This window comes from Giraffa tippelskirchi, chromosome 9 (assembly GCF_054371585.1).
Source record: "Giraffa tippelskirchi isolate mGirTip1 chromosome 9, T2T-mGirTip1v1.2.pri, whole genome shotgun sequence".
NCBI lineage: Eukaryota > Metazoa > Chordata > Mammalia > Artiodactyla > Giraffidae > Giraffa > Giraffa tippelskirchi.
In genome coordinates this window covers 38,865,582-38,891,592 of record NC_137283.1, presented here as the reverse complement: position 1 = coordinate 38,891,592, position 26,011 = coordinate 38,865,582, and the positions used below count along the sequence as shown (strand labels likewise).

General features: G+C 38.5%; 1 protein-coding gene and 1 pseudogene across 17 annotated transcripts in view; both read right to left on the bottom strand.

Moving 5' to 3' along the window:
- The window catches only part of FHIT (fragile histidine triad diadenosine triphosphatase), a 1,651,033-nt gene that overhangs the window by 1,182,525 nt on the left and 442,497 nt on the right, over window positions 1-26,011 (bottom strand). The gene's annotated exons all lie outside the window — the stretch shown is intronic.
- Window positions 17,756-17,824, bottom strand: LOC145522156 (U4 spliceosomal RNA; annotated as a pseudogene).

The window sequence follows — 26,011 nt, the reverse complement described above, 5'->3', positions numbered from 1 at the left end:
CTACATGCCCAACACAGAATCCCGGAGTGTTCAATTGGTTCTGATTAGTTGTCTTTCCTGTGCTGGAAAATAAAACCAGCAGTAACTGGAGGCCAATGAACATCCTGGGGTGGGGTGGTGAATTGATTTTTATTAACATAGTGTCTAAAAAATAGTATGCTTGGTTATGGATATAATTTTTAAAACAGAGAAGTAGAGAAAGTCAAAGAATCAATATTTATAACTAGTAGGTTTAAACATCAAAGAAAAATGAATAAAAGTACAGGTGCTCTGAGGTTTGGATTATGATACAAATGCCATTATAAAGCGGTCCATTTCCCCAGCTGGTAGCAGCTCAAGACCCCAACACAGTAAAAGTTACATCATTATTCAATTAATCAGTTTTCTCTCATGAAGACTCAGTGGGGTGCCTTCTTTAACCCAATAGAGTAACCAGCACCAATAGTATCTAAAAAAGAGAAAAGTCACAAGAATAGCAAAACAAAAATTGACACAAAAAGCTAGGGAGAAGAGAGTCTGAAACAGACAAAAGCGATTATACTATAAAAGAAAGTGAGGAATGGAAACGGAAATGTCAGGAATCAAAGGTTAAAAGATAAAAGATCGGGAATAAAAAAAAAAACAAAAAACACGGAAAGATATTCAAGTTTTTTATAAAAGAAAAGGGACCAGTCAGGAGATGAAAACCACGACCAGAGTCAAAGCCTGAAAACATAAGGCAACAGACAAAAAGAAGTAGGATCAGCAGCGCCATTCACTCCTCACTCACTTGGTCACTTAATGTCTACCATGTAGGAGGTACTTTGTGGAGTTTTGAGTAACACAAAAAGGAGTAAGCAGGGACCTTTGCCCTCAAAGAACCTAGCTGCTCAAAATACTCTCATTTTTGCATTTTCCTGTTCTTTAAATGTAATTATTGATGCAATATCTCAGTTAACTGTGAGAATTACTTTTATATCTCAAATTTACTCAGTTGAATTTCATTTTTAGAGTAATTAAATTCACACCGCTACAAGGACTTAGACTGAAGGAAAATTAAGAGCATGTAGAGAAGAAATGGGCTATGAGATAGAAAGGAGCAGAAGCAAATTCACCATGAAACTATTACAACTTAAGTTTCCAGGTCCTTTTAGAGCAGTGTGGTCATTTAAAATCTTTTAATAAAGAAAGCTCCCCAAACAAGTGTTAACTTTGGGCTACAGGAAACCTAGATTTCCTGGAAGGAACAGGTTTGAATATACAGTGAAGCACCTATAATCATCCATAACAAAAGCCAGGTGCACCCTATTACAACCTGCAATTCTGTAAGCCAAGATTCCCATTTTCTTTTCTCTTGGGATATTGTGAAGGGTAGCAGAATATGCCACCCCAAAATGTGACTCTTTGGCATAAGGATTATTTTGAGCCAATTATTTTAAGAAACAGCAGCCACAGGAGAGGCTCTGAAAGTAGAGGTTTCCCTTTTGTTAGAGACATTTATATTTAAAAAGGAAATCTCCATTCATGTCTCCCTCTCAGAACCAGGAAGACAAGGATGACTCTAAATGACAAGGGAATCCTATCACTGGAAAAGGCATTAAATCTATAAACAAATCTTACCCTTATTTACTATGCCTTTCCTAGTAATTTCCAATAACTGCCCACCCCAGCCCTCCTTGTCTTTCTTTTGTCTTTACCTGAAGATGGCATTTAAGGTAGTAAATTCATCATCTCAGGAAGTCACTCAGTTTTTCTGGTTATTGCCCATGGACACATGAAGTTTACATGTTAATAAATTTTTTGTGTGTTTTTCTCCTGTTAATCTATTATGGGGCTAGGCAGTGGGGTAGTATAGGGTGGGAGGCATGTCTCAGCCTAGAATTCAAAAGGGCAAAGGGGAAGTTATTTTTCCTCCTCTACATAACCAAAGGAATTTGGAGATTTTAAGAGAATAATAAACTCAACTTCCTGTCAGGAAGACAGTATGGATCAATACTATTCCCAACTTTCAAAATATATACATTAGAATGTTGCTAACAGAAAGTTCCTACAACAGATTTAACCAATTTTAAGAAAATAAACCACAGGACAATCATTACACATTTTTCAAAGATACTTTTTCCTCTAATTAGCAATAAATGAAAAAAAGGAGGATTAAGCTGACACTACAAAAAGTCTCATTTAATGATATCCTTTTTACAGTATAGGTTTACAACATTTATTTTTCTTTCTGCATTGCACAGAGTACTTATTTTCTACTGAGAGTTCCATTTAAATTCTTCTGTTGGTCAATCCACATGATTGCTAAGAAATCCATCTTTAATACTACGATATGTATCAAGCCCCCACTAGCAGTGCTGTGTCCCCCATTCTCCTCGAAACAAATTACATTAGATACAAAGAGTTTCAGAAATCTGCAAGAAAAGCATCTTTGGAAACGTTTCACTTACACGAGCCTCTGCCTTCTTGGGATGTTTCTTTGAAAAAGATAATTTAGAAAGTCACTCAGTTTTTCTGGTTATCTCCCATGGACACATGATAAAAAAATTACTGGAGGGTATTCCACATTTTTCTGACTGGAAAGATGCAGACTAATAAAGGTCCAGACATTTCTTACATATAGTTCCAAGGAAACAAAATGTAGTTCTTATTAAATATTTCTCAAAAGCTACTTACAATGTTACATTTATTGGAAAAATTAGATTACATTAAATATTTTATGTATAAAAGATCAGGAAATCATTCGTCTTGTAAGTGATTCATTCAGAATGACAAAGTAAATCACGGAAGTAACCAGCTCTTATTTTGAAGAACAGTCGGCACTGGCAGAAACAGGTATTTTGTGATTTTGAAAAATGGCTGTTAACTCTGAGCAGTGATTGAAGACCCAAGCAAGTCCTGCAACGACCCCCTTCACCCAAAGAAGACAATGATATCTGTAAATCTGTGTCTGTGTGCTCAGTCACTCAGTCATGTCTGACTCCTTGAGACCCTATGAACTGTAGCCCTCCAGGCTCCTTGTCCACGAGATTTCCCAGGCAAGAACTCTGGAGTGACTTGCCATGTCCTCCTCCAGGGGATCTTCCAGACTCGGGGATCGAATCCACGTCTCCTGTGTTTCCTGCATTGGCTGGCGGATTCTTTACCACTGACCCACCTGGGAAGCCCTATAAAATCTGTACTGACCCCATCAAAAAGTGTGCAGCCAAATGATCTCACTTTAAAGAATTCTGTATATACACACACACACGCATAAACACCCCTCATCACCACCATCATATTGGAGAACAGCAATCTCAGCAGTAGAGATGTGAGTGCTAAGTAAACCTCCTAGCTGGGAGGTCCTTATATCCTAGTGTTATCATCTAACCCCAAGTCAGGTTCTTTGCAGGGCACTGGCTTTGGTGCCACAGAACACTGCCATTTCCAGCACTGCCAGTTTCTTTAACCTTTAAGAGAACACAGAAGAGGCATTCAAACCGACAAGTAAAGAGATGTCCTGGCAGTCTAATTTCAAAGTAGGTTTCATATCAGAGTCTTTTATGGTTTTTTAAAAGAAGTATTTTATGCCTCTCTGATGGAAAACTCCAACAGTAGTAGCTTCTGTCTGATAAATATCATACAGAGGGAAACAATAAGTCAAAAGTAAAGGAAGGAGGGAGGAATTAATTTAGTTGCAATAGGCAACACACAGTGAAAACAAGAGACTATTGAAGTTTAAAAGAATCATCTATATTTATCCTGGTAAAGACTTTCCTCATGTCAGCACTTTAAATACCACTGTAAAATGCTGACAATGACTATGGGAATGCTGCTATAAAAAATTAAATTTCCCAACTAATGGGTTTCAAAGGTGTTTCCGCTCCTGCCTTACACACACACACATACATGCACACACACAAAGGAACATTTCGGGTATCTCTGTTAGGAGTTCCCAAAGTCAGCTATACTGCATGGATGGAAAATGTCTATACTCCTACCACCACTACTACCAAGAAACAAGTCAAAGAAGAAAGAATGTGAGCCATAACACACTAACCTGAGGCCGGAGGCTTAGTGTGCCAGGCTTCTAATTAGAAGCAGTGAGTCAGAGCAGCTGTCAATCTGTATTTTGGCGTCAAATCATACAGAACTGAATCCTATCTTAGTCACTGGGTGACTAAGGCTAGTAACCGAACCTCCCTGAACCCCAGTTTCCTCACTGACAAAATGGTTACAGTCATGTACATTATAGGAATGAAACAAATGAATCTGTACTAAGTATATAAAGCACTTAGTACAGATTCTGATTCACAACAAAGCACTCAGTATGCAGAAGTGATTGCTATTATCACTACCATCATTAAGGATTGTCACAGAGCATCCTTCTTGGTTAAACAGATAAGAAGTTTAGGGAAATAAAGTCACTCTGAAGACAGACTTTGAGAAATACAACTTGCCTAGTACCTCGGCCAAAACGTACATGCATCTGACTTTATACTGTTGAAACTGGCATGTCTATTGTGCAGATGACAGAGCCTGGGCAGGATCTGAAATCTCAACAGAAAGTCAAGTGTAACCTCACTGGTTTTAAAAAGCAACTTGGTAATTTGGGGATGAACAGAATTCTCTGCTTTGAACTTTTCTACTCAAAATGTGGCCCATAGACCAGAGGAACAACATCACCTGAGAACTTTAAAAACTATTTATTTATTTATGTATTTGGCTGCATCAGGTCTTAGTAGTGGCAGGCAGGCTCTTCTCTAGTTATGGCGTGTGGGCTAAGCAGTTGCGGTGTGCACTTAGCTGCCCCCGTGGCATATGGGATCTTAGTTCCCTGCATTGGAAGGTGGATTCTTAACCACTGGACCACAGGGGAAGTCACAACCTAGGAACCTCCTAGAAATGCAGAATCCCAGGCCTCACCCTTAATCCACTGAACCAGATTTTTTCAATGAGATCCCTTGTCGATTTATATGCACATTAAAGCACAAAAAGCACTTCTGTAGACCACAAAGTTTAATGTACAACAAAACCCATTTTAGATGTGTTTCTGTGATCTTTGCTATATAACAAAACATTCTAAAACTATGGACTTACAACAATAAGAACAGTGATCATTTACTTGTCCTACTTCCTTCAGTTTGGACAGGGCTCAGTGGGACAGTTTATCTCTCTGCGCCACGTGGTGCTGACTGGGGCCATCCTGCTGGGACTGCAAGATCCAAGCTGGCTTCCCTCCCCTCCATGCCCCTCGCCTGGTAGGACTGGGGCAGCTGGGGGTTGTCTGGGCCTCTCTCCATATCTTTGTAGTCCTCCAGGACTTCTTTCCCAGCCTCTCTCTTGCTGCATAATCAGACTTCCTTAAGTGATGACACAGGCCTCTAAAGACTGTTATCTCCATTCAAACTAAAGTCTAGACTCAGAACTGACACAGTGTTATTTCTGCCATTTTCTATTGGCCAAAAAAAGTCAAAAGGCCAACCAGAACTCAAAGGGAGAAAAAAAGGACTTCATCCCTTGATAGGAGAAGAGGCAGACACAGACAGTAAGGGAAGAATTTATTGGCAACCATCTTCTCAGATCATTACCACAAGGTGTCCATTCCTATTCCACTTCCTTCATCTCCCTGCTCCCATGATTGGTAAAACATCCACTTCATTTCAATTACACAATTATGTACATGCCCCCTTGGGAGCATAAGGAATTTTAAGACCTGACATCTCCCTTCAAAGATCTTGTGATAATAATACTAGTGAAATAAAGCATGTGTATCTTAAAATTTTAATAACAATAAAATATTGCAATAATAAAATATATGTAAGTAGCAATGTCAGACTATAATAGAAATGATTGCCTAAGGCTATGAACTATTCATTTAATTAATTGTGTACATTCTGAGTGATTAGGGAGGAGCATGGAAGTAGAGGAAAGAGACCATGGAAAAGGAGGGATGTATAACCTGAGGAAGACTTGCAAAGAAAGAGATAGACTTCTAAAAGAAAAAAAAAAGAAAAAAGCCCAATGAAACATACTTGAAGGATAACAGAACCAAGGAGCCAAGGGAATGGGGTCACGGGGACACAAGGCCATAAATGAGTGTCTCTCCATGTTCTTGAGTGATGATTATAAATTCAATGTTCCTGAAAAAACTTCCAGCCTCATAATGTCCACCTTTATGTTTCCCCTTAGATATGTTCATAAGCCATTCATGGAATTCCCACCTGCAAAGTAACCTTATATTAATAATGAAGTGCTTTTGTTTTGTTTTTTTTTTTACTAACCTTATAAATTTTACTGTACCTTCTTGGGAAGGAAGGGGAGGGAGGACGAACAAACAGAAATGTGGGCATCGTCAAATGGCAACTTGTAAACTTCACTATTCATTGTATAGGAACTAGCACTTCTGGTACTGTTAAGCAGCAACTTGTAAATTTCACTCTCCCTTAGAAAATAAAAATGTAATGAAAGGTACTGCTTAGAAGAAACATATAAATTTCAATCTCCACTGCAGGAAAATAAGCTCTGATTACACTGCATAGTTCATACACCTCAAAGTGCCAAACACTTGTTTTATTACACATTCATGTATAATCAGTTGGTTTTCCAGCAACAGAGAAAGAAATTTACAAGTTGTTTAACTTTTTTAGAAATGTATTTTTCTTCCTTCTCTTTTTTCCTCCTCCATTCCCCCCAAAACATAATATGAGCAATGGGGTTTCTGAATGTTACCACTCATTAATTCTAACAATGATTAAACAATTTTAAACATTGTTCTTGGGCTTTATGATATCACATATAATAGGAATGACATCGTTTTAGGCCATATATTTCAAACAATAGTTCTTTAACATATTGAAGGTAGACAGAGCTTTTTAAAAGTTAGTAATAAGCATTATTATTGGCTCAGCTGGTAAAGAATCTGCCAGCAATGTGGGAGACATGAGTTCGATCCCTGAGTTGGGAAGATCCATCTGCTAGAGAAGGGAAAGGCTACCCACTCCAGTATTCTGGCCTAGAGAGTTCCATGGACTATACAGTCCATCGCAAAAAGAGGTTGCAAAGAGTGGGACACGACTGAACAACTTTCACTTCACTTCTCTTCACTGGTGTTTAATTTCTATTTGATGCTGAAATCGACCAGGTCTATGACTCTGGAAGCTCCTCAGTATTTTCACAAATGGACCTGTTACAAACCCAGAGCCAGCGGATTTGAATGATTTTACCATTTATTCAAACAAGTTTCTAAATAGTTCACCTGGACAGGAAGGATCGGAACGTTGGAAGAAAGCGGCAGAGCCATATTCCAAAGAGTCATGGCAAGAAATAAAGGAAGAAGGGGAGTCACCACCTCATTACTGAAAGTGTCAGGGCAATGATATCCTAATAAAAGGTGTTCGAACAGAAATGATAAAATCCCATACTGAGAAAACGCTCATAAGAGAAGTCAGGTGTAATACAGCCGAGACCAACAACGTCTTCATGTCAAGGGAGGAGTAAAAATATACAAATATACCACCTCTATAATTTTCTTAACTTATAATTTTTGAATAAATAATACATTGTTGTTCTTTTGTCAATAAGTCGTGTCTGACTCTTTTGAGACCCCATGAATTGTAGGCCTCCAGGCTCCTCTTTCCATGGGATTTCCCAGGCAAGAATACTGGAGTGGGTTGCCATTTCCTTCTCCAGGGGATTTTCCCAACCCAGGAATCGAATCCACATCTCCTATATTGGCAGGCAGATTCTTTACTGCTGACCCACCAGGGAAGCCCTAGATGATATATACAAGAAGTAGGTAATTAATTGAAATAATACCAAAGTACTAATGTAAAGTGAAAAATAAGTCTTCTGACCCACACTTTTAACAATCTTTTGTGCAGTCTTTAACATATGCATGTATAAATATATATACATATACTTTAAATTTCTATGACCAAAAATAACAGCGTATTCCAACCATTTTTTTCCACTCAGAGATGGTTCTATATAGATAACATGCTTTATAATGACTTAATTATATTACAGTGCATAGATATTCTATAAATTTGTTTACTTAATTTCCTATTTCTTGGGCATTCAAACTATTTTAAATCATTTCTTATGAAGCAAAACACCATGATGAATATTTTTATACATAGATTTTTGTGCATCTGGTGACTATATTTCTAAGATAAATTACTAGAAATGAAACTGTTAGGTCAAAGGGTTGTATGCATTTTATTTTGATAGTTATGGCAAAACAGCTTTCCAAAGACAGTGTACCAATTTATACTTCCATTCATGATACCAATATATCCTGCATTGAAGGAAATCCAAAATAACCAAAGGTTCACCATTCTTTTTTCTGCCAACTGATCCTTTCTCTCTGAAATGAGGGTTGAGAAAAAATATCATCTACTTTCTCTTATAAATATAGGCAGGTTATAATTATTATTACCCAAGATTCAAAGCCATTTTATTACCTACTACACCACTCTGTCCTCACTGTGCTATAATTCTAACTGGTCACATAGATCTTTAATTTGCAGATCTCCTCAGAATACAGATTATCTGCATTCCGCAGGCATCTGCAAAAAGCCATCCGCAAGTGCGTATTTCATGGCTGAATATTTTTACATAACATCAGCTGGAGCCCATCATTCCAGTATTCTCGCCAAGTGTCACAACCTGCTCTATTATATCAATAAGCAGCTTCAATTAGTCATTTTCTCCCCATGGTGACGACAGCTATAATAGTATGCAGTGGTCTGATGAAGTTTGTAATACAAAGTACAGATGGGGATATTAGAAGGAAGAGGATACAAAATTAGAATTGCATAAAAGAATTCCACCTCCCAAATAGTCATTTGGGGAAATGACAACATTTCTAACACAGTATTCAAGAATGAATACAAAAATGCAATTACTTTTGAAAAAGATGGATAAATAAATTCACCATGGGAACACATTCTTGTCCCAGATAGAACTCTGGTTTTTACTGACTAATTAGTCATTAAGTGTCATCTCAAAAACAACTGTAAATAAAAGAATATTTGGTAAATAGAAAAAAAAAAAAACTTGTCTTAAATAGAGTTAGAAGATGGAAATAAATACCAACAGAGAATGCTACTTTGAAAGCGTTGTGCACTAGTAAATAAAGTAGAAGGTGTCACGGTTGGCTCTCCTCTCAGAATTTACCCTACTCCTTAAGTTTGCACCTTGTCCACTAGGATCGCTGGGCTCCAAGCCACAACCCCCACCACCACCATATCTGGCACTGAGCCACGCCTTCCCAACTGACCACCTGCCTCTCTTGTCCTTTTCAGTCTCTTCTTTCCAGAACAGCTGAAACTATTTTGTAAAAACATAAATCAGATCATGTTATATCTTTCTTTTCAGTCCTCCCGTAGTTTCCCTTACAATAAATATCTAAAAGCTTCCCCATGGTTGAAAAGGTCCTACATAACCTCTCCAATGACATGTCCCATTGCTCCCTCGTCATCCCCACACTGGCCTCCAAGCACAGTCCCAACTCAGATCCTCAGGCCTTATTACTGCTTCTAACTGGAATGCTTATCCCTCAGATATTCACATGTGATCCCCCCTTCACTTTAACCTCATTCATCCTCAAATGTCACCTCATCAGAGAGGTATTCCTTGACCACCCGATCTAACAAGCAACCCAAAGCTCTAACAATGCCGACTGACCTTCCTTGTACCACTTATTCCACTTTACATCATCTATATCTATATCTATATGTTTGTAACAATTTATTATCTTCATCTCCTTCTAGAATGTAAATTCTATGAAGGCAAGAAGAAGCGAAAATAGAAACTGTGCATCCCAAGCAGATATAAAATCATACTGTGACTGTGAATTATATGCATAGTTGACAAAACATCATTTAACTTACTTTGGGTCAAATTCATTCAACAAAGAAAATATTTAATGAACTTCTAATTATATATGAGGCTATTACATATCATGTTTATAATACATATTACATTTTATAATACATATAATGAATGTATAATATAATGAACATTTAATTATATATGGTATTCCACAAGCACAGGTCCCATTGTCTATTCTTAAAGACAGAATTGTGCACAGTTTTTAGGAGACAAGACACAAAATATAAACTACTGAAATACTAAATCAAAACACTAACAATCAGAAGTAGGGCAGATAGTAAATGTTAGGAAATTCAGAGGAGAGAGTTGTATAGGCTAAGACGGTAAAGGAAAGTTTCAAAAAGAAAGATGGAGACGATCAAGAAAAGAAAACTAGAAGAATAAAGGCATTCCAGTTGATAAAAACAACTTATATCAGTGATCCTCAAACTTCAGGGCATGGAACCTTAGTGCAATACAGTCCACTGATGGGGCTAAACAAAAACTAATAAAGTTAATGTCCCTTTCAATTCTCTTTTAATCCTTCTAATTCATCCAATGAGAAAGTATTTATTAGTAGCTAACACATCAAAATAGTGTTAATATGTCAAAAACACTCTCCTAACACTTGGCTAATATGAACAGTATCATTTTATTTTTGCTGTATTCTTCTTTAGAGCTTTACTCCCGTATTTATTTTAAGAGATTTTGGCTTCCATTTATGGGAAAATATGTGTTTCCTTGTATATAAACTCATTTAAGAAAGTAAAGTGAATTATTTTAATGCCAAACATTAAACCGATCCTAAACCATGTGCTGGGACGTTATTGATCTGGACACAGCAGAGCCCAGCTTTACTGTAAGTGAAGGGTGCTGAGGGGAGAAAAGCCTCATGGCAGGCTAAAGATTTTGGAAAACATTCTGTAGGCCCGTTTCCCAACTGGTTACAAATTCCTTGGAAACATGCCCTTTTCACACGAGTGTGGCATGCCTCTCATATTTAAGATTGCATGAACTATATCAATGTCTATTCCATTAAGTAAAGTTAAGGACAAAGTAGAAAATATCAAATATTACTTCATATTATATGCAAAATATAAAAGTACAACCATGACTACAGTTTTAATTTTTTAAACTTTTATATCAGCTAGGATCCAGGCAAAAACAGACTATATGCAAAACACTCAACTGGGGTAATCTGCAGAACTATTTACAAAGCCCTAGTAATGGTGTAGGGAAACTAAGGGCTAATACAATGTGGGGGGTTAAGGGAGGAGACCATTTATAAAGCCCACAGAGGAGTATCTTCCAGGCAGAGAACAAAGTAGAAAGTGGGTATGCAGGTATAAAGGGCTTCCCTGGTGGCTCAGTCGGTAAAGAATCCACATGCAATGCTGGAAGATTCCCTTGGAGAAGGGAATGTTTACCCACTCCAGTATTCTTGCCTGGGAAATCCCATGGACAGAGGAGCCTTGTGGGCTACAGTTTATGGGGTTGCAAGAGTCGGACACAACTTACTGACTAAACCACTGCCACCACCATGCAGGGATAAAGGGAAGATACACAGCACAAAAACAAGGCTATTTCCAAATGCTGGCTGGGTGTTTACTTACTACTGTCTAACCATTGGGCTTCCCTGGTGGCTCAGACGGTAAAGAATCTGCCTGCAACGTGGGAGACCTGGGTTTGATCCCTGGGTTGGGAAGATCCCCTGGAGGAGGGCATGGCAACCCACTCCAGTATTCTTAGGCTTCCCTGGTGACCCAGTTGGTAAAGAATCTGCCTGCAGTGGAGGAGACCTGGGTTCAATCTATTAGCTAGCCATTAGCTTTAGGTTGGACTTTGCGCTACAGAGATTAAGAGTATATAGATAGCATAGACTTAAACGTTAGCTTGCCACTCATCAGTAATATGAGTTTCTTCAGAATTTAGTTTTTCTGATAAAATGAGGAACAACAGCAGTATTCACCATAAGGCTGGTGTTAGAAGATAATTAATAAATGTGTATAAAACACTTGGCATAGCTTTGCCTACAATAAACGTGTGTGGTGTCAGACACAGTGGGAGAGAATCATGTTAGCCACCAAAATGTTCAAGAGAAACCTACAGGCAAAAAGCTTAAAACTGTTTAAATTTTTCAAAAGGAAAAAAATATTCTTTAAACTCCATCAACTGAATAGTGAGTGATAACATAGTGAAAGTCGCTCAGTCATGTCCGACTCTTTGCAACCCCATGGACTGGTCCATGGAATTCTCCAGGCCAGAAAACTGGAGTGGGTAGCCTTTCCCTTCTCTAGGGCATCTTCGCAACCCAGGGATAGAACACAGGTCTCCCACACTGCAGGTGTATTCTTTACCAGTTGAGCCACAAGGGAAGCCCCTATTAACTTAATAGGTCACATTATTTGGCAAAAAAAAAAAAAAAAAAAGAGGACCCACATAATTTATTTTATTGATAAAATATCCCTAAGGCATACAAAACCAGAGAATTATTTAAACTAGTAGAGGTAGACAAGGGTGATGGTTGTGGTTGTCGGTGGTAGTCATGGTGGTGGCAGGGAGTGAACAGTAAAGAGCTTCTGAAGAAGGAGATATTGAGAATGAGACCAATCTGAAGCCCAAGAGGAGTGAGCTAAGGAAACAGGTGGGTGAAGACGGAGCAGAGGCCACTTATGCCTCTGGGGAAGCCCAAGGCCCTGGAAAGAGGAAATATACAGGCTAAATGAACCATATGATCTAGATGTGAAATAGTAAAGGGAATTTGGGGAAGACTGTAGCTGCAGAGATAGAAAGAATGCTCAGCCATGCTTAAAGAGTTTGAATCACATTTTTCATGAGGGCAGTAAGAAGCCTTAGAAGGATTTTAAGCTGGGAGAAGACATAACCCCATGATCAGATAGTCATAGTTAGTAAACCACAGCTACAGGGAATGGGGAGCCATGGGAGAGTTTTGAATCAAGGAGTGGATAAGAAAAATAGTGTTTCCAACTTACTTTTATTTCACTTTAGTGAATGCTTAAAACTAGAATTGTTATAAAAAATGGTGTATAAAACATAACACATAACTTTTCCTCGGGTTAAATAAATACACGTATGTTCATTCGGTAACTCATTCATTCATTAAGAGATTTAATTAGCACACTTCCTTGGTGGCTCAAATGGTAAAGAATCTGCCTGTAATTCAGGAAACCCAGGTTCAGTCCTTGGGTCAAGAAGATCCCCTGGAGAAGGGAATGGCTACCCACTCCAGTATTCTCGCCTGGAGGATCCCATGGAGAGAGGAGCCCGACAGGCTACAGTCCAAGGGTCACAAAGACTCAGACACAACTGAATGACTAAAACTTTCACACTTTTCTTTCACTTTACACAATAAACATACTGGAAATTGTGCTTAGATAGAAACAGGAGAAGAAAACTCACAAATCAGCAGTATAAAAAGTGCTAAGATTTGAAAGGCAAAGGACATTTCTGAGTAGTGAGTAAAAATTCCTAAGGTGAGGGTAAGCAGAGAATATATGATAAAACATATTCCAGGATGGTTAGAACATATAACATATAGATAGTGTTGAAACATTCATTCAATAAGAATTTAGTGAACACCTACTATGTGCTAGTATTGTGAAGCCATTGGTGACACAGTGATGAATGAGAAAACACTTAAAAGATGACAAGAATAACTTTTATCATTGAAGACAATGTTACGTTGATTATCCGAGTGCATAAGGAAGAAAATCAGAAAAGTAAAGAGCAGTGCCTTAATTTAAGGAGGCTTGGAGTGGCAATAAAAATATTTTAAATTAAAATTCCTCTACTGAGAATAGACAGTCTTTGAAAGCGTGTGTAAACTGCAAATGAATTACTTGCAAATATGCTAGTGATATTAGAGCTTTTAAAATGACATAACTTTTAAAATGTCAAATAACTTTGAATGTCAAGTGCTAACTCCCCCCAATCAAAAAAAAATTTACAATCAAGAATTGTCCAGCTGATCCCAAATCAATCCTAAATTTTAACCAACTTAAAAGGGAAATGCCCATTCTTTACACTGATTAGAAGAAATGCCTCATATGTGGCTAAGTCTCTGCTTTGACTTCATAGAATCTTGATGCTGATATGGAGCCAGGAAGTCAGCTACAGTCCATTTAGCGCAGCCCGAGAAGGGAAGAAAACGTATTCCCTGCCCAACACGAACTTTTCCAACTCAGCCCCTGATGATGCCAAGACATCACAGTGTAATAATGGTAATTTAATAATGCCGTCAGCCAGGCTCTGCCCACATTAGAAAGCTCGGGAAAATAAATGAGGCTTGCAAGCCGAGCAGAGGGAAACTTCTCCAGGCAGTGCCTGCAGCAGGGAGATACCTGGTAATGAAATACCCGCTGTCTCCATTCATTATACAAGAGGTAAACCTTAAAAGGGGGTCTAGAAAGGTGAAGCTCTCAAAATGGAAATAAATAAATAAGATCACCTGCCATAGCAAGATCTCTGAAAATGAGTTGGAAGGACTGCCCGGAGATTTTCCCAGGGGATGTGGTAAAGTTTCATCAGACGTCAGGGGAGGTAATTATGTGCTTGGGCACATCTGCTGGAGAAATTGGCCTCCTTACCTTCATCTTCCCATGTGGGCACCAGATACGGAAACTGTGTTTAAACTCCACAGTGTTCTCTCTGGCTTTTACCATAAAAAAGAAATAAAAATGTGTCCTGGGTGCTTGGCAAATCAGTTCAGTGTTAGATGGGGACCCATTATCTTTGACCTGCACATCTTTGCCTCTTCTGACTTACAGAAAATCTTCAGAAACACCTTAAGGGAAAGATATGTGATATCTGAGAAGCTCTCACTTTCAGAAGAAAGATCCATTTTGCAATATAAAAAAATTATAGTTGAATTAACTGATTTCTTTATTTTTTATTTCAACTGGTCTGTTATCAGCTCAAATTCTTAAAATGTACCTAAAATATTAATAACAGAAGCTTTGTTTACCAACCACATTATTAACATGTGAGGTTAATAGTCAGTCCTCTCCTTTCTCTGTTTTTCCTCTTAATCACCAAGACAACTCTCATATTCCTCCATCTTCGCTTCTTTACAGAAAAATTCTGACAGGTAACTGTCTGCCCTCCTCTATCACTTCTGAAGCTGGTAATGAAATGTCAGAGGAGCAGCAGTTAATTAAAATCGTGGAATCCACTTTGCATCCTCTCACAGCCAATAAAAGCACTACAATTAAGGATATGTTTCAACACATGATATAACTAATATAAGTCACGGTTTTTAATAACATTTGGCCATTAAAAATCAAAAATCATTATTGTGAAACAGAATATTAGGTAAACGTCTTGCTGCACTGGCCATAAAACTCCTTTTGCTCAACTAGTGCAACAGATTTGATACTGAGATCAATTAAGAAGGTATTTTCTTGTAATAAACCAAGGGACATATCTATAATCTGCAAGTAACTTATGGGAATAAAAACTGTATCTGAACAGCCCACATGAGCTTACCTGAGCGGTTACCTTTAACAAGATGCCCTCACACTCTCACATTACTCTATAAACATTTAAGAAACACACAGTACAGAACAGCAGCTGAGAGTCCAGGCTTTGGAGTGAAATGCTGTTTCAATCCTGCCTCTGCTACCTTCTAAACATGAGACTGTATCACTCCGCTTTGTATCTCAGAGCCTCCGTTTCCCTATCTGCAAGATGGGGTAAACACTCTCTACTCGTAGGGCTGCTGTGAGGATAAATGAGGTAACATGCATGAAGCATTTTCAATACTGACTAGGACCTTGTAAAGGTTGATAAACATAAGCTGTTCCTCTTAGTTGATACTTCATTCACTTAATAACTGTATTCTCTGAGGCTCTGGTAATTTAAGAACAGTCATATAACCTGAAATATATTCATTTATTTTACACTATTGCAGTATTCATTGTTCTACGTAAGAATTAGGCAGATGATACTTCAGGGCTCTTTAGTTCCAAACCCTGCCACTCATTTTTAGTACAGATATCTGCTAAGCAAAGGAGAATAAAAGGGTCAGCTCACCTCAGAAGCTGCCAGCTTCCACCCTTGCTTGTCAACTAGCTCCATATGAGTCAAACTGCAACTCACCAGGGAGCACTTGTGAAAGTCTCCGATTTATAGAAGTATTTACCTTGGGATTTGGGGTTTGTTTTTTCAGGTTTATGTCTGGGACAGCATGCTAAAGCTAACAGTCTAGCAATTTTATTAAACTCTTCAATTTCAGCATTTTTTAAAGAGCATATAGAAATCACACTGGCAGTGGCTATTTAAACTTCCCAGCGGATGCCAAAAATAATAAAAGGACACTTAAATGACCATTTTTGAGCAGAGCCAACAGCATGTGGCCTAATTATCCAGCTACATGAAAAATTCTATGGATTTTAAACCAGAGTATAACAGTTTGATATGCACAGTGCAGAATACAAACAGCTACCTCACTGGGGTGTGCAGAACTTTTCAAATCTAAATATAAGGTTCTATCAGGGTAAGTTTCTCCTCTGTTTTTTCCTTCTGATTAACTTATTGGAAATGATAAAATGAACAAGATGGTAAGAAACTGACATAGCTAAGCCACTAATGAATACAAGTAAAGAAAATACCATCGTATGATATCCCTTATATGCAGAATCTAAAAAGACATGATACAAACTTATTTACAAAACAGAATCATAGACTTAGTAAACGAACTTGTCATTGCAGGGGTGGTGGTGGTGGGACGAATGGGGGTGAAGGGATGACTAGGAAGTTTGGGATGGACATGTACACATTCCTATATCTAACATGGATAACCAACAAGGACCTACTGTATAGCACAGGGAACTCTGATCAATGTTATGTGGCAGCCTGGATGGGAGGAAGGTTTGGGGAAGAATGGATGCATGTGTATGTATGGCTGAGTCCCTTTGCTGTTCACCTGAAACTATCACAACATTGTTAACCAGCTATACTCCAGTACAAAATAAAAAGTTTGATACATACCATTGGTATACATGTATATATGGTGTGTATGTATATATATATATATATACCATCGTGCTAAGTGTCTCCAATTATTTCTAATACAAATTTCTAATACATAGGTATAACTAGGCACATTTTATAGATGAAGAAACCAAACTCAGAAAGGGTGACTGCCTTCCCCCAGGGAGTAGTTATCAGAGCTGGTGTCCTGGTTATCTGTTTGCCCCTGTAGACCCTCTGCCTGCTCTATGGTGGCCTCTCCTCTGCAGCCCTCTGCAGCTCTCATACCTTCTGGCTACTGGTGGGTAGACAGCCTTCCCTTACTGTCCCTACCTTAAAATCATCACCCCTTCATCTTGTTTCTTCATCACTTATATAAACATTTGTTGTTGTTCAGTCACTAAGTCATGTCCGACTCTTTGTGATCCCATGGTCTGTAGCCTGCAAGGCTCCTATGTCCTCAGATTTCTCAGACAAGAATACTAGAGTGGGTTGTCATTTCCTCCTCCAGGGATCTTCCTGACCCAGGGAATGAATCCACATCTCCTGCATCAGCAGATAGATTCTTGACCACTGAGCCACCAGGGAAGCCCATATATAAACATTACTGTACACTTTTTCATGAATTTATTCAATAACATTTACTGAGAGTTACCATGTACCAAGTACGCTGTTTAGGTGCTGAAATACTGTAGTGAAAAAGACCCACATGACCCTTAACTTACTTATTCTCTTCTTTTCTTTTCCAACTTAAATATTAACTATAAGGGATTTTCCCCAAATTAGATGCCATTTCTTCTACAAATCTTTCGGCAGTGCTGGACACATTATGGATGCTCAATAGTGGATGGACAAAAGAATAATTGATGGATAAAAGAAAAATCATCTGAAGTGTCGGCAGGAGCAGGATAGAAGTTACCAAGCCTAAGGCTTTTTCTATTAGTAATAATCGTGCCTTGGATAAACTTCATTGGCTATGATACAGTCCCTGCACAAAGCTTAAGACTGAGACTTTTTCAATAACATGCTGAGCAAACCCATAACAAACTGCTTGTTAAAATGAGAATTAAGAACAATGATGGTATCTGATGTTGATAAATTTGAGGTGAAATTAACATTCTCATAAACCACTGGACTAAGTATGAATCTTCCTGCAACGCAGGAGATCCAGGTTCGATTCCTGGATCAGGAAGAGTCCCTGGAGAAGGAAATGACAACCCACTCCAGTATTCTTGCCTGGAAAATCCCATGACAGAGGAGCCTAGCAGGCTCCAGTCCATGAGGTTGCAAGAGTTGGACATGACTTAGCAACTAACCCACCAAGTATGAATCAGTACCACCTTTCTATGTGGAAATTTGCTTAACACCACAAGCAAGTGACTCAGCTAATGGCTTCCAGAAACAAATCCTAGAAGCATAATCAAGGATGAGCCCAAAGATAGAGTTATACATATGTTATGAAAAAATTAAAATTTTAGAAAATGGTAATAACCTAAGTGTTCAGCAATAGTGGAGTAATCAATTCAAGAACATCATATAATGAAACTCTAAAAATGATTAAAGATAATGCCATATCATATATTTCATGACATGAACACATTCACAATATATTATTAACTGGAAAAAGGAGGAAATAAAGTTATATGTAGAATAACCCAGTTTTTCTTTTAGAAAAGTTTTGATATAAGAAAAAGGCCTAAAATACACCATCTAATAGGAATATAATACAAGGCATATATGTAATTTTAAAGTATTTAGTAGTCATATTTTAAAATGTAAAAAACCCAAAAAAGTAAAAGGTGAAATTCATTTAAAGAGATATTTTAATTAATCCAACATACACATAACAAGAATAGTTTAAAATCTCTTTAAGAAATTTGGTGTGCAGTTTATACTCTTAGCACATGGTGTCTATTCAGCCTTGCCATATTTCAAATATTCATGAGCCATCTGTGAATATTAGTGGCTCCCTGATTGGACAGCTCTGGTAAGCCTTAAAAGCAGGTGTAAAGAGAAAGAATTTGTATGATTTTTACTTTCTTCTTTTGTATTCCTGTCCTTTTATAATCATCATGTATAATTTTGCTATTGACATATACTACTTCTGTGATACAAAAACTAAGCTCTTTCTAAATATTGAGAACAAGGGTTTTTTTGTGTCTGTCTCTGGAATACTTTTTGTCTCACCGTCTCTGCTGTTCACAGATTACCTGCTTCCAAGAATTAGAAAAGTGCTCTCCTTTCTTCCCCTCTTTTCATATAGACTTTGAATAGTTACCTATTTTCAGTCCTCAGGCAAGTGAGTAAAGATCAAATAGTGTTCCTCTTCAGAGGCAGAGCTAAACCAGCCCCTGCTTTCCGGTGGTGCGACCCCGAATCTATCAGGAATCCAGGCACTGTTTTAGCAGCTCTCCTGGGCTTGTGGAAGGGCAGGGAATGGGACCGGAAAATGCTTAATTTGAGGTTAATTAAATAGTGATGACAAGCCTTAATCTCCAACTTGTCATCAGATTGTAAACACTGATCGCAGCTGCAGCCATCTGTAATAAACCTATTGAGAGAAATCTTGACCAGAATGAAATGAGTATGTTGGTTATCCAGATGAAGCTGAGAGAGATGAGATCAGACAAATTCAGGCCCTTGTAATGCCAGGAGAAGTGGAGACCCGAAAGGAAAGATATCAGAGGAAACTGTGTCAAATCTGATTTCTTTACAGCTATACAAAAAAAAAAAAAAAAAATTCCTGAACCCCATGGGCCTGGAGGCTGAAAGAAATAAAGGTGAAGATGTAAATCCATTGGACTGAGGATCTGAAAGATATTGAAATAGCTCTGCTACTATTAACCACTGATGGGTTTCTGTGGAAAATGTCTGAGCCATGCTCATGTCCTGGAGCCTCTGGACAAATGGTTATACCAGTGTAAGTAAGCCACAGCAGGAATTTACCTGAGAGGGAGGGAGGGGATAGGCTTCCCAGGTGGCTCAGTCGGTAAGGAATTTACCTGCAATGGGTCGGGAAGATCCCCTGGAGGAGGGCGTGGCAACCCACTCCAGCATTCTTGCCTGGAGAATCCCCATGGACAGAGGAGCCTGGTGGGCTGTAGTCCATGGGGTCGCAAAGAGTCGGACACTACTGAGGCAACTGAGCAGAGGAAGGGGATAATAGTTACAAGCCAGGCACTTCACATATAATCTACCTGAGAATTCTGGCAACTATTTTATAAGGTATTATTATTTTCTCCACTTTAAAGAAGAAAATGCTAAATCTGAAGTAAGTTTCCTACCTAGCCAAAGGCCATGCAAAATATGGGTTGAAGCCAGAATTGAATATAGACTAAAACCCTAGGCTCTAAAATTCAGGCAGCTCTGTCTCAAGCTTTGTGGCAGTGGTGAGGAAGTGATCAAGGTGAGCAAATAGTGAAGTTCATGAGGAAGATGGAAAGAAAAGCGAAAAAACTCCCAAGGGTCCAACTAGGAAGTTAGGTGGCCTAGTGGGTGACTGCTGCAAGGTGGGTAAACATTCTGATACCGCTGTTCTCAGTGTACCTTAAAAGTGCCCTCTCTGAGGCACACACTATTGCGTCTAAAATAGAAAACTAATGAGAACCTACTGTATAGCAGAGAGAACTCTACCCAAAGCTCTGTGGTGAACAAAATGGGAAGGAAATCCAAAAAAGAGGGGACTATATGTATAGCTAATACACTTTGCTGTATAGCAGAAACTAACACAACATTGTAAAGAAACTATACTCTAGTAAAAATTATATATTAAAAAAAGTGTTGTCTCTGGCCTCACTTGACATGGAGAACACTTCCTCTTTCTTAAAGACTCAGCACAGGTCAATCTGCACCTCTTCTGTAAAGCCTTTCCCAAACCTCTTGGCAAGACTGGCATTTTTTTTTTTTTTTTAACAAAGTGGGGGCAATGGGAAGGAGATGACTTCGGTATAATGGGCTAGACATCATGTTACATGTGAAGAAAGTTAAGAAGGAGAATCTGAATCTGAGGATAGGAAATACTGGAGTGAAATAACCATGACAGTTGTCAAAGAGTTAATCATCTAAGATGCACGGTTTAAATCTACATAGGGCTTTCCTGGTGGCTCAGCGGTAAAGAATACATCTACCAAGCAGGAGACTCGGGTTTGATCCCCAGGTTGAGAAGATCCCCTGGAGAAGGAGATGGCAACCCACTCCAGTATTCTTGCCTGGGAAATCCCATGGACAGAGGAGCCTGGCAGGCTACAGTCTATGGGGACGCAAAAGAGTCAGATATGACTAAGGAGCTGAACAACAACACAATTCTTCACTGAAGCCTCTCTGGTACGAGACAAAACAATCATTCCTTCTGTGGTATTGGTGAAGACTCTTGAGAGTCTCTTGGACTGCAAGGAGATCAAAAGTGTCAATCCTAAAGGAAATCAGTCCTGAATATTCATTGGAAGGACTGATGCTGAATCTGAAACTTCAATACTTTGGCCACCTGATGTGAAGAACTGACTCATTTGCAAAGACCCTGATGCTGGGAAAGATTGAAGGAAGGAGAAGGGGACAACAGGGGACAAGATGGTTAGGTGGCATTACCGACTCGATGGACATGAGTTTGAGCAAGCTCCAGGAGATGATGAAGGACAGGGAAGCCCAGTATGCTGCAGTCCGTGAGGTCACAAAGAGTCGGACATGACTGACCGACTGAACAACAACAAGAACAAGGAAAGTGCTAGGGGAAAATAGCAGTGAGCAAAACCAGGCACAATTCTGTTGTCAGGGTACATACATCTAACAGGGATAACATGGTCATAATAAAAGACCACACAGATATTTGGAAAATTGTGATACATGCTCCAGATTATAGGTAAATAAGTGATGATTTGTCCAACATACAGAACTGGAATCAACAAATAGAATATGCAGATAAATAAGCTTCCGTTCACTATTTGGAAGAACTCTGAAATAACCCATACATTCCAGAAATGACCCCATGAATGAGCACACTTCCTTCTCCTGGCATCGGACAGGCCCAGGCTGAAACCAGGGAACACAAGGGTACAGCCCCAGATGATTTCACAGGTCTCTTCCAGCTCAGAGAAACTACGACTCCATAACTCTAAACAAAATACTGTCTTGGATGGTAATTAGAATTTGCTAGATTGAATTTCCAGGAGAGTAAGGAAATTGGCGCAGAGAAGAATCATTTATGTACACAGAGAGCAGTGAAGCAAAACTGAGACTCCTACATGTCACTGATATACCTCAGTTTTACGTACTGCTCTGGAAGCTTCATGAGGATAGGTGCCCATGGGCTTGCTCATCATTGACTCATCAGTGTATGACACATAGCACATATACTAAATATTTGTTAAATGAACAAATAAATATGGTACTAATATGTACCAGCACAAACATGCTCACTTATAAAAACTTTCTTCTACTCTTGTGGACCTTAAAATTGAACTTTCTTGAATAATTAGTGAACACGAACATCAGTCAATCACTTGCTTCCTGATTAATAGCTAGGGTCCCTTGTCCAAGCAGCCACTTAATTCAATTAAAAATTAATAATTTTCCATGAAATAAATACACACTACACATAGTACATCAGGGGCTCCACTTTTAATAAGCAATTAAGTAATTCAGAGAGACTAAGAATCTATTAACTAACAGAGGACTCCATGAACTTGCCCTTCAAGTCATCATTCATTCACTACCCATTTCTCTTCTAAATTTTTAAATTAGCTAGGAAAACAGTAGTTCTGAAAACAGAATAAATAATTATTAATAATTAATACATTGTCATATTTTGGTTAACATTTGCAGGCGACACAATGTATTTTTGTTAAACAGTGTGTTCTGTTTGTTTTTATTCCTTCTCTGATGTGAAGAATACATTAGGGAAGATCAATACAAAACTGAGGCACTATATGTAAAATGTTAAGGGTCTATTCATTGAAAACCTATGAACCATGCTATAGAACTTAGTCAGGTCAGAGCTAAATTAAATTATTGATCCAAATTTATTTTCCCCTTTCTATGTGACTATCTCCTGATTTTTTATATAACAGACATTACTGCCTATAGAGCAAATGAATCATCTTATCCTAGGCCCAGCATGTCTGCTGACAGACAATTTTCTACAATTAATTCTCATATTGGTAGCACTCAGATTTATAAATTGAGCTCCCTTAGCAAAAACACCTAAATACTCAACATAAAATTTATAAGCTTTTGTAGCATGAACCCAAAGGGAAAGGGGATAATTTTCACTTTTTACAATACAAAGAATACAAAGAAAAAAAGAAAGGTTATTTTTCTTAACACCATTTCACTACTTTATGGTTCTTGGTACATTTTGTTGATGAGGCCAAAACATATTCACTTGACTTTTTAAAAATGGCTTAACTGTATTCCTAAGTAAAATGATGCAATCAGCACGTGAATTGAAGTCTTTTAAATTTTCAGACCTAAATCTTTCTCAAGATGTGTAACCTCCAATTCTGTAAGCAGTTTTACCAAATGCTTTGGGGATTTCTTTGAATACAAAGAACTCTCATCCCCAATCAGCCTTCAAAATGACAGAATATGTCTTGAATTGGGAGCTTCTGCAAAGGGAAAATGGGTAAATATACTGTAAGAAATGTAAATTCCACAGACCCACATTAATTTATGAAAAAGGAAGCCAACATAAGAGTTCTTGGTAGATGCTATCTTTGATTTGGGGCTGTACTTAGCCAGTAACTTTTGTCTCCTGGGAAAATATTTTCTCTTTAACAAAGTAGTGTCGGATGCAGAGGCCTCTCCATTTTCTCTAATAGGAAACGATTGTTCCGAGCTGTGCGCCAAATAAGGCAGAAATTATCCCTAATATGTAGTCTGAACATTTGTATCAAAATACAGTGAAATACCATTTTGGAATCAGACGAGAAAAACATGTGAGCTCATAAAACGTCTGCGTCCCTCGGGTGGAGAAACGGTCCGTTGCTTTTCTTCCCACTGACTGTCTCTGTGAGAAGCTCCCGGCATTAGGAGCATGTTTCAGCATCTTACATAAATGCCAGTCCCTATCACTGGGACAAGGGGACTGGAGCCTCACAGCAGGCCTAGGGGACTGTTTCTCCACAGGTCTGCTCCAAAGCTGAGCACCCTTTGCACTAGAAATCAATGTCATCCAACAAAAACTGCAGGAGAAAGCTAAATACCAGCAGCAAAGTGTCTCTTGTGTACCAGTCTCTCCCCACTGTGTTTTCTGCCAGGTGAGGAAAACAGGGTGAGCAAGGGCTGAAGACAGAAACATTAAAGAACCTGAGAGTTGAAAAGGGGCAAAGTTTCAAATAAGAATAGACTCAAGCATCCAAGTGTGCAGAAATGTAGAATGCCATCTGGGGAAGGGCAGCAGGCTCCCTCCCTAGAGATTCAACTGAAGGGCATCAATACCTTAGGAGGTTCCTTCACCAGGTTTTGGCACCCTGCACCTTGGGGGTCTAAGCACACAAGATAGGACCCATCTCCCAGGAGGTGGCCTTCATTACACAAGCTCACATGTCCAAAGCATAAAGCCAAATATCAAAGGAATAGTCTACAGTTTGTAATGTAATTGCTGCCCAGATGTCAGAATGACCAGGACATTCCCTTTCTGAAGATGTCCTTCATGCAAAGCCAAATCCTAATCAGACAGCAATCTGATGTGTAAGCAATCTGAACAAGAGGAGTTCATTTGATGAATTGAATGTTGAATGGCATCAGGGGGAATGGAGTCAAGCAATGGGAGAAGATATACAATGTGTGCTGGCCGCAGCTCCCTGTATCCACTGCCATAACAAGAACAGCCTTGCCAACAGAACAGCAACACTCCCAGTTCCTCACAGGAGACCCATCTCCTCCAAAGAGGACTATATGTGCATGCCTTCTGCATTTCCATCACTATGTATCCACAATTTGAATGGCAAAATCTTCCTTTTGCCCTAAAAATCTGCAACGTTTTCTCATTGGTGAATTAAATTATTATTCCTTGTAACAATGAAAATATGAAAAAGAATAGAGTACAAATTATTTCTTCTTCCCATGAGATTACAGATGGATAATCTTTTAGTCTCTTTCTTAGGTTGACCATATAAAATTTCCTTTGCAGATAAAACAGTCATTTATCGGTAATTTTACATGGTTCAACTTAATATATGGGTTCATACATACATTATATCAAAGTAGGATCACATCTTACATTCTGTTTTGCTGCTTTTCTTTTCATTAACCAGGGCCCATAATTAGCCTCCCATGTCATAAAGTAATATCATGACAGATATTCTTGTACATGCTTCTTTGCCAAAGCCTCTGATTGTTTCCTTAGGGAACATTTCTAGATATTGAATCATTGGGTCAAATACTATGCACACACCAATTCAGCACATACCCTTTCATTTAAGTATTACTTACGGCAGCTTTCACCCAACAACAGTAGAGTTGGAATGTGTACATAAAAAGCCTACATATTTAGTCTCTGTGCTCAGTTGTGCCCAACTCTTTGCAACCCTTTGGATGTAGCCTGCCAGGTTCCTCTGTCCATGGGATTTCCCAGGCAAGAATACTGGAGACGGTTGCCATTTCCTCCTCCAGGGAATCTTTGGGACCCAGGGATTGAACCCAGGTTTGGGGCATTGCAGATTTGTTACCCATTGAGCCATTGGGGAAGCCCATCTAGTCTCTGGTCCTTTACAAAAAAGTCTGTCAGCTGCTAACCTGGATCTACAATTGGGTGGAGACAGAATACCCACAATGGAACATCCACTCTACAACAGGGCATAGAGTCTCCATTTGTAAAGTTCACCATGATTACAAGCAGATCTCCTCCATTTCAAATATTTTCTACTCTTTAGCATTTTTTAATCAGTCCATTTTTAAATACAAGTCCACTTATCATTGAAATAGTGTTAAAGAATACTATTTGAGAAAATTAACTCCATTATTTTTAACCATAGAAATTACTATAACCTAAGATATAAATGGGAACCAAATCAGACAAAATGTTATAAAAATTCTTGTATTGCATAATAACTTAATCTAAATTTAAACATTTACCATAAAAATTAACTATTAAATAAGAAGATTAAAAGACATTTCATTTCTTGGACCTTTGATTTGAAATAGCTAAAAATTTGAAGCTGAATTCCCTTTACTCATGAGCAAGCCTCAGATA